Genomic DNA, 9,763 nt, shown 5'->3' with positions numbered 1-9,763 from the left:
TGGTTAGGCCATACCATGAGTACTGTGTCCAGCTCTGGGACCCTCAGTTTAGGAAGGATGTTGACTTGCTAGAATGTGTCCAGAGAAGGGCAACAAAGCTGGTGAGGGGTGTGCAGCACAAGCTTTATGAGCCAGCTGAGGAAGCTGGGGTTGCTTAGCTTGGAGAAGAGGAGGCTCAGGGAAGACCTTATTGCTGTCTACAACTACCTGAAGGGAGGTTGCAGCCAGTTCTTCATAGAAAGAGTAATTGGCCATTGGAATGGGCTGCCCAGGGAGGTGGTGGAGTCACCATCACTGGAGGTTTTTAAGAAGAGACTGGATGAGGCATACTGCTTACTCATATTTAGTTGGTGGTCAACCAATACCTGCCAGTCCCTCTCCAAGTTGCAGCATTCCAGCTACACATCCCCCACAGCCTACCATGCAGTTCTTGTGACCCAGGTGGAGGACCTGGCATTTGCATTGTTGAACATTATACAATTAGCCTTTTCCCATTGATCTAACCTGTCCAGATCCTACTATAAAGCCTCCCTACCCTCTATCAGATCAACACAGCCACTCAGCTTCATATCATCTGCAAACTTAATGAGAGTACACTCAATCCCCTCATCCATATCATTAATAAAGATATTAAAGAGGACAGGCCTCATGTTTTAACCCTGTGACTGGGTGCCAGCCAGATTTTTAGTGTCTATCTCCAGGGAGCAACTGCAAGGCCAGATGGTTGATTTACTCCTCTTGCAATAGCCTTTATTCACTCATGATTTTAAGTCTTGCTGGTTTCAAAGTCTAAACTAAACTGATGAAATATAGAGGTATGGCTTGTCTTTGTTAGCTGCCCCACACTTCATTGGCCTTTCCCTCTAGCCATGCATGCCACCAAAAGCCAGTGTAAGTAGCTCCCGCAGATCTTCCATCAGTTTATGTTATTTCAGCTCTTGAAAGAGTGTGTACCACGTAGCGAGCTGAACAATTTCCTATTTATCATCAATGTTTCCTAGCCATGTACAACACACAGAGATATGTTCCAAGACTGCCTTCCTGTGACACCAACTATCAATGTATTTCCCACCATAATTGGCATTTTTTGAGAGTTTTGAAGTTTTTACCTTTTCAATAGGTGTCTGGTACCATGGTTACATGCTAGTTTTTCTTTCAAACTTGAAGCCAAAATAACTTCATGTCAGTAAATGTGACGTCTATTATCATTGAACTATTAACAGATTATAAAAGTTGTAGTATCCTTATTTTACCGTGGTTTTGAAGGATTAAGTGGCTTGCTAAAAGATCACAGAGAAACTCAGTGTGAGACCAGCGTGCTGCTGAATACAAGTTTATAACACAATGGAAAATGACTACAGTAACTGAGCTCTCAAGGTAAGGAATGACAGTTCATGATTGCTTTTAAAGGAAGTAACAAATTATTTCAAAAATAGATGGAGATAGAAGTATTATATAATATCTTAGTTTGAAAGGGTATATTTTTCTGAATCTCTTTATATTTAGCATACTGGAGTGCAAAGCTTCACTCCTATTGATTCATGGTTGACTCATCACATTGTTTACATAGTTGTTTTGTTTGTTTATTTGTCTGTTTTTTAACCTAAGCATGCATTCATTACTCTCATGGTTTACTTCAGTTTGCACATGTATCTGTAGTGAAGCAATCCAATAACATTAGCCTGTTTTATTCAGTGATATGTAGCAGTTGAGCTTATTACTGTTTCAACTTTTTGCTTTCTGATTATTTGCATACTGGTATCTCAGATTTTAATCTAGATTCTTGATCTCTATCTAGCTTTCATTACTTGCTTATCATAATTTCTGTGTGGAGCACTGCATCCCTGCACTAGCCAAGCAATGCCTTTTCAGTGCATTTCATTCTGATGCTTTAATGCTTCTACATGAAAAGAATATTCTTGCTTTTACCGAATTGTAGCAGCCATTCAGTAATCTCCTCTGTCTGTCATTTAGCACAGTGGATCACTGAAAATTGTGAAGCTTTGCAATACCGTCATCTATATGATCCCTTAAGATCAAGTGAGACAAACAAGTCCATCTGTCAAACTATTTTTTTTATTATCTTTCAAAAATCCTGTGTGACATAAGATCAATTAATAATTTAACTTAATCCTCATAATTGATGACCGGCAATTCCACCCACCTCCCTCCTCTCCCCCATTTTGCAGGCTCCTTCCTACTGCGCTTCAATTTAAGATGAATATGCTATTTTCTGCTTCCTATAGCTACCTAGTTCTCTTAGGAGTTGGTTTTGGTTTTCTAATGTTTTGTCACCTCTGGCTTTATACATGTGTAATTTTTCTGCAGTTCTTAGCAGCAACAAAGGCTCAGTTCAAGTGACTTTATTTCTTGTAAGTCCTTTTTCTCACAGATCATGTCATTTACTCTTAGCAGACCAAGAAGAGATTTGAGCTTAGTATACTATTCATATATGTCTCTCACCTGATTGATCTTGTTTATATTGCATGTCTTTATTCCATACTGCTAAATATATGGTCAAGGCCAAGGAATTATTTCACAGTAGTAATAGAAGAATAACAGTTTAATAATTATAATTTTGGTTCTTAATGTCATTGACCATCCCTGGAAGTGTTCAGAGAAGGATTGGACATGGCACTTGAGCAGTGGTTTAGCTGTCATGAGGTGTTAGGTATTAGGTAATAGGTTGGACTTGATGAACTCTGAGGTCTTTTCCAACCTGGTTGATTCTATGATTCTATATTCAAACAAACAGTCCTTAAACTCTGTAACTAATTATTCATCATTTTGGTGTCATTAATATCTAGTTATTCCTATATTGCACCTACTTCAGATTCATTTTTATGGATATGTTTTAAATACAAAAAATATATTTTTACAATATATTTTAACAATAACATTCCAAATGCCAGTTGCTTCCTTTATCATCATTAGAAATTTCCCAGTGGCTGGCAAAATCCTGGGATATGAAGATATGCATGTGTATGCAGAATGCACCCCATTGGCTATTTTATGACACTGACATCTGGCCATAATTTATCTGAGAGAATCAGGAGATGTCTGAAGTCTATGTGGATTCCCAAAGAGCTAATATATCATGTGGGACATATGAGCTTGTAGCTGGAGAACCATTCAAGCTGTCTACAGGGGCACGTTAGAGTATGCAGCAGACAGAAGGCCATTTGCACACCACAGAGTGATGCATTTTAGTTTTCTGAGCTGTTACAGCACTTACTTGCTCTCCTAAATTTGAAAAGCATAATGGTGAATAAAAGTCTTGATTTAGATCCTATTTCATTTAATGAAAATGGTCTTTTTTATGATCTTCTATAGAATCAAGGCCATGTCTGCCCATGTTTCAGTAACTGGCCATATCACCATGTAATCGCAAAGTATATTCACATCACATTCTCATTTACTGCATAACAACAGAGCCCTACCAAATGAGTCTCCATGCTTTTCTCTATCTGCTCTCACACATTATCATTTTAGGCAGTCCTTGTTTTGACATATTAAAGACCACAGAATCACAGAACCATTCAGGTTGGAAAAGACCCTTGGGATCACCATGTCCAACCGACAACCTTACTCTACAAGGTTCACCCCTAAACCATACCCTCAAGCACCACATCCAAATGACCTTTAGACATGTCCAGGGTCCGTGACTCAACCACCTCCCAGGGCAGCCCATTCCAATGCCTGACCAATCTTTCTGTGAAAAAAAAATTTCCTAATGTCCAGTCTAAACCTATCTAGTCGCAGCTTGAGGCCATTCTTGTGCAAAATATTGTAGAGTGATACACACAGCATGCTCCAACTCATTAGTTCAGTTGCATTTATCAATACAACAATTAGGTACTTTCAGGACATACTTATTGACTCAGTAAACTTTACCAAAAATTGTGCCAGTAGCATCATTACAAACAGACTGTTCACTAAAGTGAAGCATACAGAGATCAGCTGCTATTCTCCGATAAATGTGAGAGCATATTTGCCACCACACCAATCCACTGATCACTTAACCACGTTAAATCATCACTATACAGGGTCAGCTGGGAAGAACTTTTCCCAGTTATGCCGAGCATAAAATAAGAGGATAATTTTCCCAGTATTCACTAAGAAAATGAAATGGGACTGTACCAATCTGAAGAAGGAAATTTGTTTAATCAAGGGTAATAAAGATGATATAGATTAAATCTTTTTCAACACTTAACTGTGCAATAATGAATTTCCTTATATAGTAAGCTTGGCCACCATTGTGGTATTACTTTAAATCATCATATTGTTCAGATAGCTTACAGTGAGCTGCAGGCATATTTATCTGTACACAAAAAAATCTTGTGATGGTGTTGGAAAACAGTGCCTGGGCTCTGTGGATTTTCCCTCAGATTTTGAAACATTTTAGGAATTTGCTGAGTAAAAGCCCTGGTTCCAGTACTTCAGAGGGCTGATTTCAGTGGAATGCCAGATAGGCATAGATACCTGCTGTTTTCAGCAACAAGTAGGGAAGTGAGGTTATCAGTAAGTGTTTGAGAGCAAAATCTAAAATCAGCTCTTTAACTGAAGAGATTTCTTCCTTTCAGTGGCCACGTGGTCATTGGCATTAAACTAGTTTAAGGCTGTTGTTTAGATGGCTGCTGATTAATATTTTTGATGGTTAGGTAATTGACATTCTGTATGACCACAATCACTGGAAGTGTTTAAAAAGAGACTGAATGAGAAACTTGGTGTCGTGGTTTAGTTGATTAGATGGTGTTGGGTGATAGGTTGGACTTGATGATCTCTAAAGTCTTTTCCAACCTGGTTAATTCTGTATTCTGTATACTTGCATATAATATCCAACTTTACGAGAATGGAAGGTGTTTGAAAGCTAATAATAAGCCCATCGCTCATTTTCCATTTTTTAAAGTTTGCTCATCTTCAGTGATCAAGGTAATAGGTACTTTTATGTCTCTTTTGTCCAGACCGTGCTTACAAGTCTTTAGATAGACACTCAGCACATTAGAAGGCAGAACAGGGAGTGTTATATAAATAACATTAGCATTAGCATTGCTAGTAACAAGCCTGCTAATAACCATAACCACGTGAAGCACAGTTCACTTAATGGCAAATAATATCCTGATTTAGAACAAGGCAGAAATTTCCAAAATACCGAAGGGCTGTTTTGTAAGACCCTCTTGAAAGGAAAAGGAGGGATCAAAATATGCTCAAACAGCTGATAAAGCAGGTAGACCTCTCTAAGTCTACAAATACCTCAAATGTGAAGGCATGATTTTTTTTAATTTTTTTTTTTTGTAATCATGTATGTTCAAGTAGTTTATTTAATGCCTCAGCTAGTGACTTATGCTTCATCTATGCAGCAGACTGAGAGTTCTTTCAGCCTCCAGGAGCCGTGTATGTTCCTTTCTTCAAAGTGTCCTAATTCTTTGTCAAAGTGACACTGCAGTATGTATTATACTCCATCTGTTGCATCATGGAGACCAGACATACAGATCAGAAAAGACAGCTATTGCCTCCTCTGGCTAAGTCTCAGTCTCCATTATTGAGACATATTTCAATACTGAAACATGACAACTTGGTCCCAAATGAGACAGAATATGGAAAGAGAGATCCTGGGATTCATTTATGATTTTCTGCTTTGTTGTAATGTCTCAGAGATATATTAAATTGTGATGAAGAACCTCAAAAGACAATTGCATACATAATATGAATACCATTTTTTTTCCCACAAAATCTTCATATATTTTGATGCCAGTGGTCCAGTTTCCAATACAGACGTTATTGCCTTGTTCAGCTTTCAGTATCTTCTTTGACACAACTGGAAAATCATCTTTTGAGACTAATAGTAATAACAACAACACCTCCAATAATCATAGAATCATAGAATTGTTTTGGTTGGAAAAGACCTCCAAGGTCATCCAGTCCAACCATCAACCCAGCACCTCCATGGCCATTAAACCATGTCCTCAACTGCCATGGCCATACCTTATTGAACACCTCCCCAATGCCTGACCACTCCTGCAGCAAAGAACTCTTTCCTAATCTTTAACCCAAACCTTCCCTTACAAAACTCCAGGCCATTTCCTCTCATTCTGTCACCTGATACTAGAGAAAAGATACCAACCTCCACCTCACTCCAACCTCCTTGCAGGGAACAATGAGATCTCCCCCAAGACTCCCTCTCTCCAGGCCAAATAACCCCAGTTCCCTCAGCTGCTCCTCATCAGCCCTGCCCTCCAGACCCTTCACCAACTTTGCCACCCTTCTCTGGACACACTCAAGCAACACAATATCCTTCTTGGATATTGAGGGGCTCAAAACTGAACCAAATATTCAAGATGCAGCCTTGAATTGTGCTTTGTTTTATGAAGTTTTAATGGGTTTGTTCTTTTTGCATGAAGGCAAAGCAAACCATGAACTGCAGGTGTGCATTATGAAAGATTTATGGAAAATAAAGTTATTGTAAAATCCCCTCCTTTCCCCATCACCTCCCCTTTCTCACCACATCTGCCCCTTTTCCAATCCTCACCCCCATTTTCTCTCTTTTTTCCCTCAAATTGGGAGCACCTGGACTCTGTTGGAGTCTCCTCCCACCCCGGGTGTGGCCACTCTGCCCTCTCTGCCCACTCCCTTTTTAATCCCCCCTGGGAAAGGCAGAAGCCTAAGCTGAGCCCATCTGGGCTGAGGGATCCTCCTCTCATCACTGGTGAGTCCTCATGGTGCACACTGGGTGATGGTGGTGGTGACAACAAAGGCCGGGGGGCCTGGTGGCCCCCCGGTTGGTTAGGGAAAGAGCTGATGACATTTTCAATATCATCCATGGGCACTGGCTGGGTCTCCTTACTGGGTGTGAGCTCCTCTGTGTGGTATCTTGGCTGGTTGAAGGTTTTACCCCTGGTTCTGGGATGGGTTCAAAAATGGAGGTCCTCTCTTTCTACTTTTGCAGAAAAAGAATAATGATGCTAAGATGTTGCAGCCACTCAAGCTGAGTTTCTGAATAAGGGAAGGCTGCATTTCATTGCAGTTTAAAACTTCACTGAAGCTTGTTACTCCTACAAACCCATTTCCCCCTATATTCTGGGGATGTATTTGTCAACTTACTGAGAGTAAGATGTGGTGTCAAGGGAATCAGGTTGAGCTGAGCTTAGAATACCAAAAGTTCAATTCTAAAGTATGTTGAAGGATAGTGGATGCATATTGAAAAAGAAGACCTCCTCTGAAAAATATATTAATTCCTCTAACTCGCAGTAATTATTATAATAGTAACAATGGTCAGACAACTTCAGGAAAAAAGGCAAGAGACAGCTTACTCCAGATATAAAGAAACCTCTCTGTGGTTCTCAAAGACTCTGGTCAAATTTCTTTTCTATCAGCAGCTGTTTCAGATTCCCCCCTCCCAGCACCAAATATTAGCTTTCCATTTTCTCCCTTACTTTTGCTGTTAATCTCATTTGTCCTTGAATTTGTCTTAAAACCTGTTTTTCTACAGAACTCCACAGGCATTTCTGCATTTGTTAGGAAACTGCATAAAGGTTTAGAAGACAATGAAACCCCCTGCATGATTTTTCCAAAGTCAGCCTAGACAACATATTTTTGTCAGTGCCTCCAGAAATAGATGGATTGATGTTGCTGACATCTCATCTACATTCACTTAAAACTGAGGGAGGCAAAAACTGTATCACTATGAAATTAAGTAAATATGAATTAAACCTGAAATCTACTTCATAGTAATTACTGCTCTTAGCTCTAATGGGAATAGTTTTTCTTTGAATCTCATTTTACCAGGGAGAGTGAAAAGGAGCTAAATCTCCACTATGATTGCTTTACTCTGTCAAGTCCATTCAGCATTTAATTGATAAATGATTTGCAAAGCCAGTAATTAAAATTAATGGAATTCTGGCCATGATCTGGGTTCCTTTTTTTCTCAGGAGCAGTTTGCCAATATGACACGAGTTTCTTCTCCCTGTATCATAATGTAGAGAAAAAGTGGAATAGATAGATTCTCTAACAGTTACACTACTATGACTGAAATTTGCAAGTTACTTAGAGCCTTTCATTTCCATTTTTTCATAGCTATATCTAGCAAATGTTACAATACTTAAGTCCAGCCTCAGGAGCAGAAGGTAGAACAAATCTAAATGCTTCATCTAATCAAGGAATTTTGCATGGGAGACAACACATCTAACAATTGAAACACAAGCACTTAACAGAGTTTCTACTCAATGTCTACAATTTATTTTACCAAACTGTCTAATGCCTTTGGCAACAGCTGCCAAATTAGCAATAAAAGAAATTAATTGTAGTGGATAGAATGAGTTTTGGGAGACTCCCCAACCTCTCTGGAGAGCCTATTCCAGTGCTCCATGACCCTTACAGTAAAGTTCTTCCTCATGTTGAGGTGGAACTTCCTGTACTGTGGTTTATTGCCCCTTGATGTTCTAATTATTGAATCATAGAATTGTAAGGGTTGGAAGGGACCTCAAGAATCATCTAGTTGTCATGGTAGAGCCAAATTGCCCCAGCACAAACCCAGACAGACCTTAAGGTGTCTAGACATGGTCCCCTTCTCCCCTCTCCTTCCTACAGAAAGCCAGGGTAATGCAGGAAAAGGAACAAAGGGGACAGGATCATGCACGACTGGTAAACAACCCTGTATCTATGGTAAGGGCATGTGTTCTGGCCACAGAACCCCTCCCCATTGGGAAACTATGTGCTGGTTTCAGTTGCCCTATGGGCCCAATCGAATCTTGGGCAAGATTTGTGTACAGGCCGATTTCTAGTTTCCTGTGCCTTGCCTTGCTCTTGCCTTGCCTGCTTGGACCTTGTCTGGTGTGAAGTTGCTTTGAGTTGCGTAGCCTTGAGTGCAGGTATGGAGTCTGGGATAAAGCCATGAGCCCACATACCACAAGCTATGAGAGGAGACATAAGCTTAGGAGTCAGATTGAAGCCTGCTTTCCCCTTAGTGACCAGGATTTTGCTGTGCTTCAGTTTCACCAGGATAAAGCAAGCACCCATCACTAGCAGCGTCATTAACAGCTTGCCATGTGCTGAAGCCAGACCAGCCATCAACGACCGCGTGGCATGCCTGCTGGCAACCCACCGCACCTGGTGCATGTGCCCCAAAGCCTCCAATACACAGCAGCAGCAGTCCCCCACTTGGGTATAACCAGGTGTGAGCAATTAATTCATTGCCTCTTTGCCTTAATGGTTCTTGTCAACTCTTCCCCCCAGCCCATGTGGTCAAATACCATTTTGCTCCCAGGGAATTCTTTCTGTTCTATTCCTCCCGGTTTGCATAAAATTGTTAAAGTGTGATAGTTGCCCAAATACTGTACATTCCCATTGTAAATATATTCTACCTGTACAATGAACCTTTTGATATTTTGGCAATTTTCATATTAATAAAAGGTTATTAATATCTTTAATATTGTCTTTTTTTTTTCTTTATTTATAAACAATATATACCCTTTAACACTAGTTTCGACCTCCCTGCCATGAGCAGGGGCATCTCACACTAGATCAGGTTCCTCAGAGCTGTATCCACCCTGGCCCTAAAAACCTCCAGGGATGGGTCCTCTGCCACCTCCCTTGGTAATCTGTTCCAGTGTCTCAACACCTTTATGGTGAAGGATTTCTTCCTAACATCTGGTCAGAATCTACCATAGCTTTAGGTACTCCAACACCTGTCGGGTTTTTTGGCATGTTCTCTTTGGACCCTAAAAGACAGAGGGGGGGATGGTGGGGGGAAATCTGCCTCAAGAAT

The sequence above is a fragment of the Dryobates pubescens genome, chromosome 5, assembly GCF_014839835.1.
Source record: "Dryobates pubescens isolate bDryPub1 chromosome 5, bDryPub1.pri, whole genome shotgun sequence".
Lineage (NCBI taxonomy): Eukaryota > Metazoa > Chordata > Aves > Piciformes > Picidae > Dryobates > Dryobates pubescens.
This window is presented reverse-complemented; position numbering follows the sequence as displayed.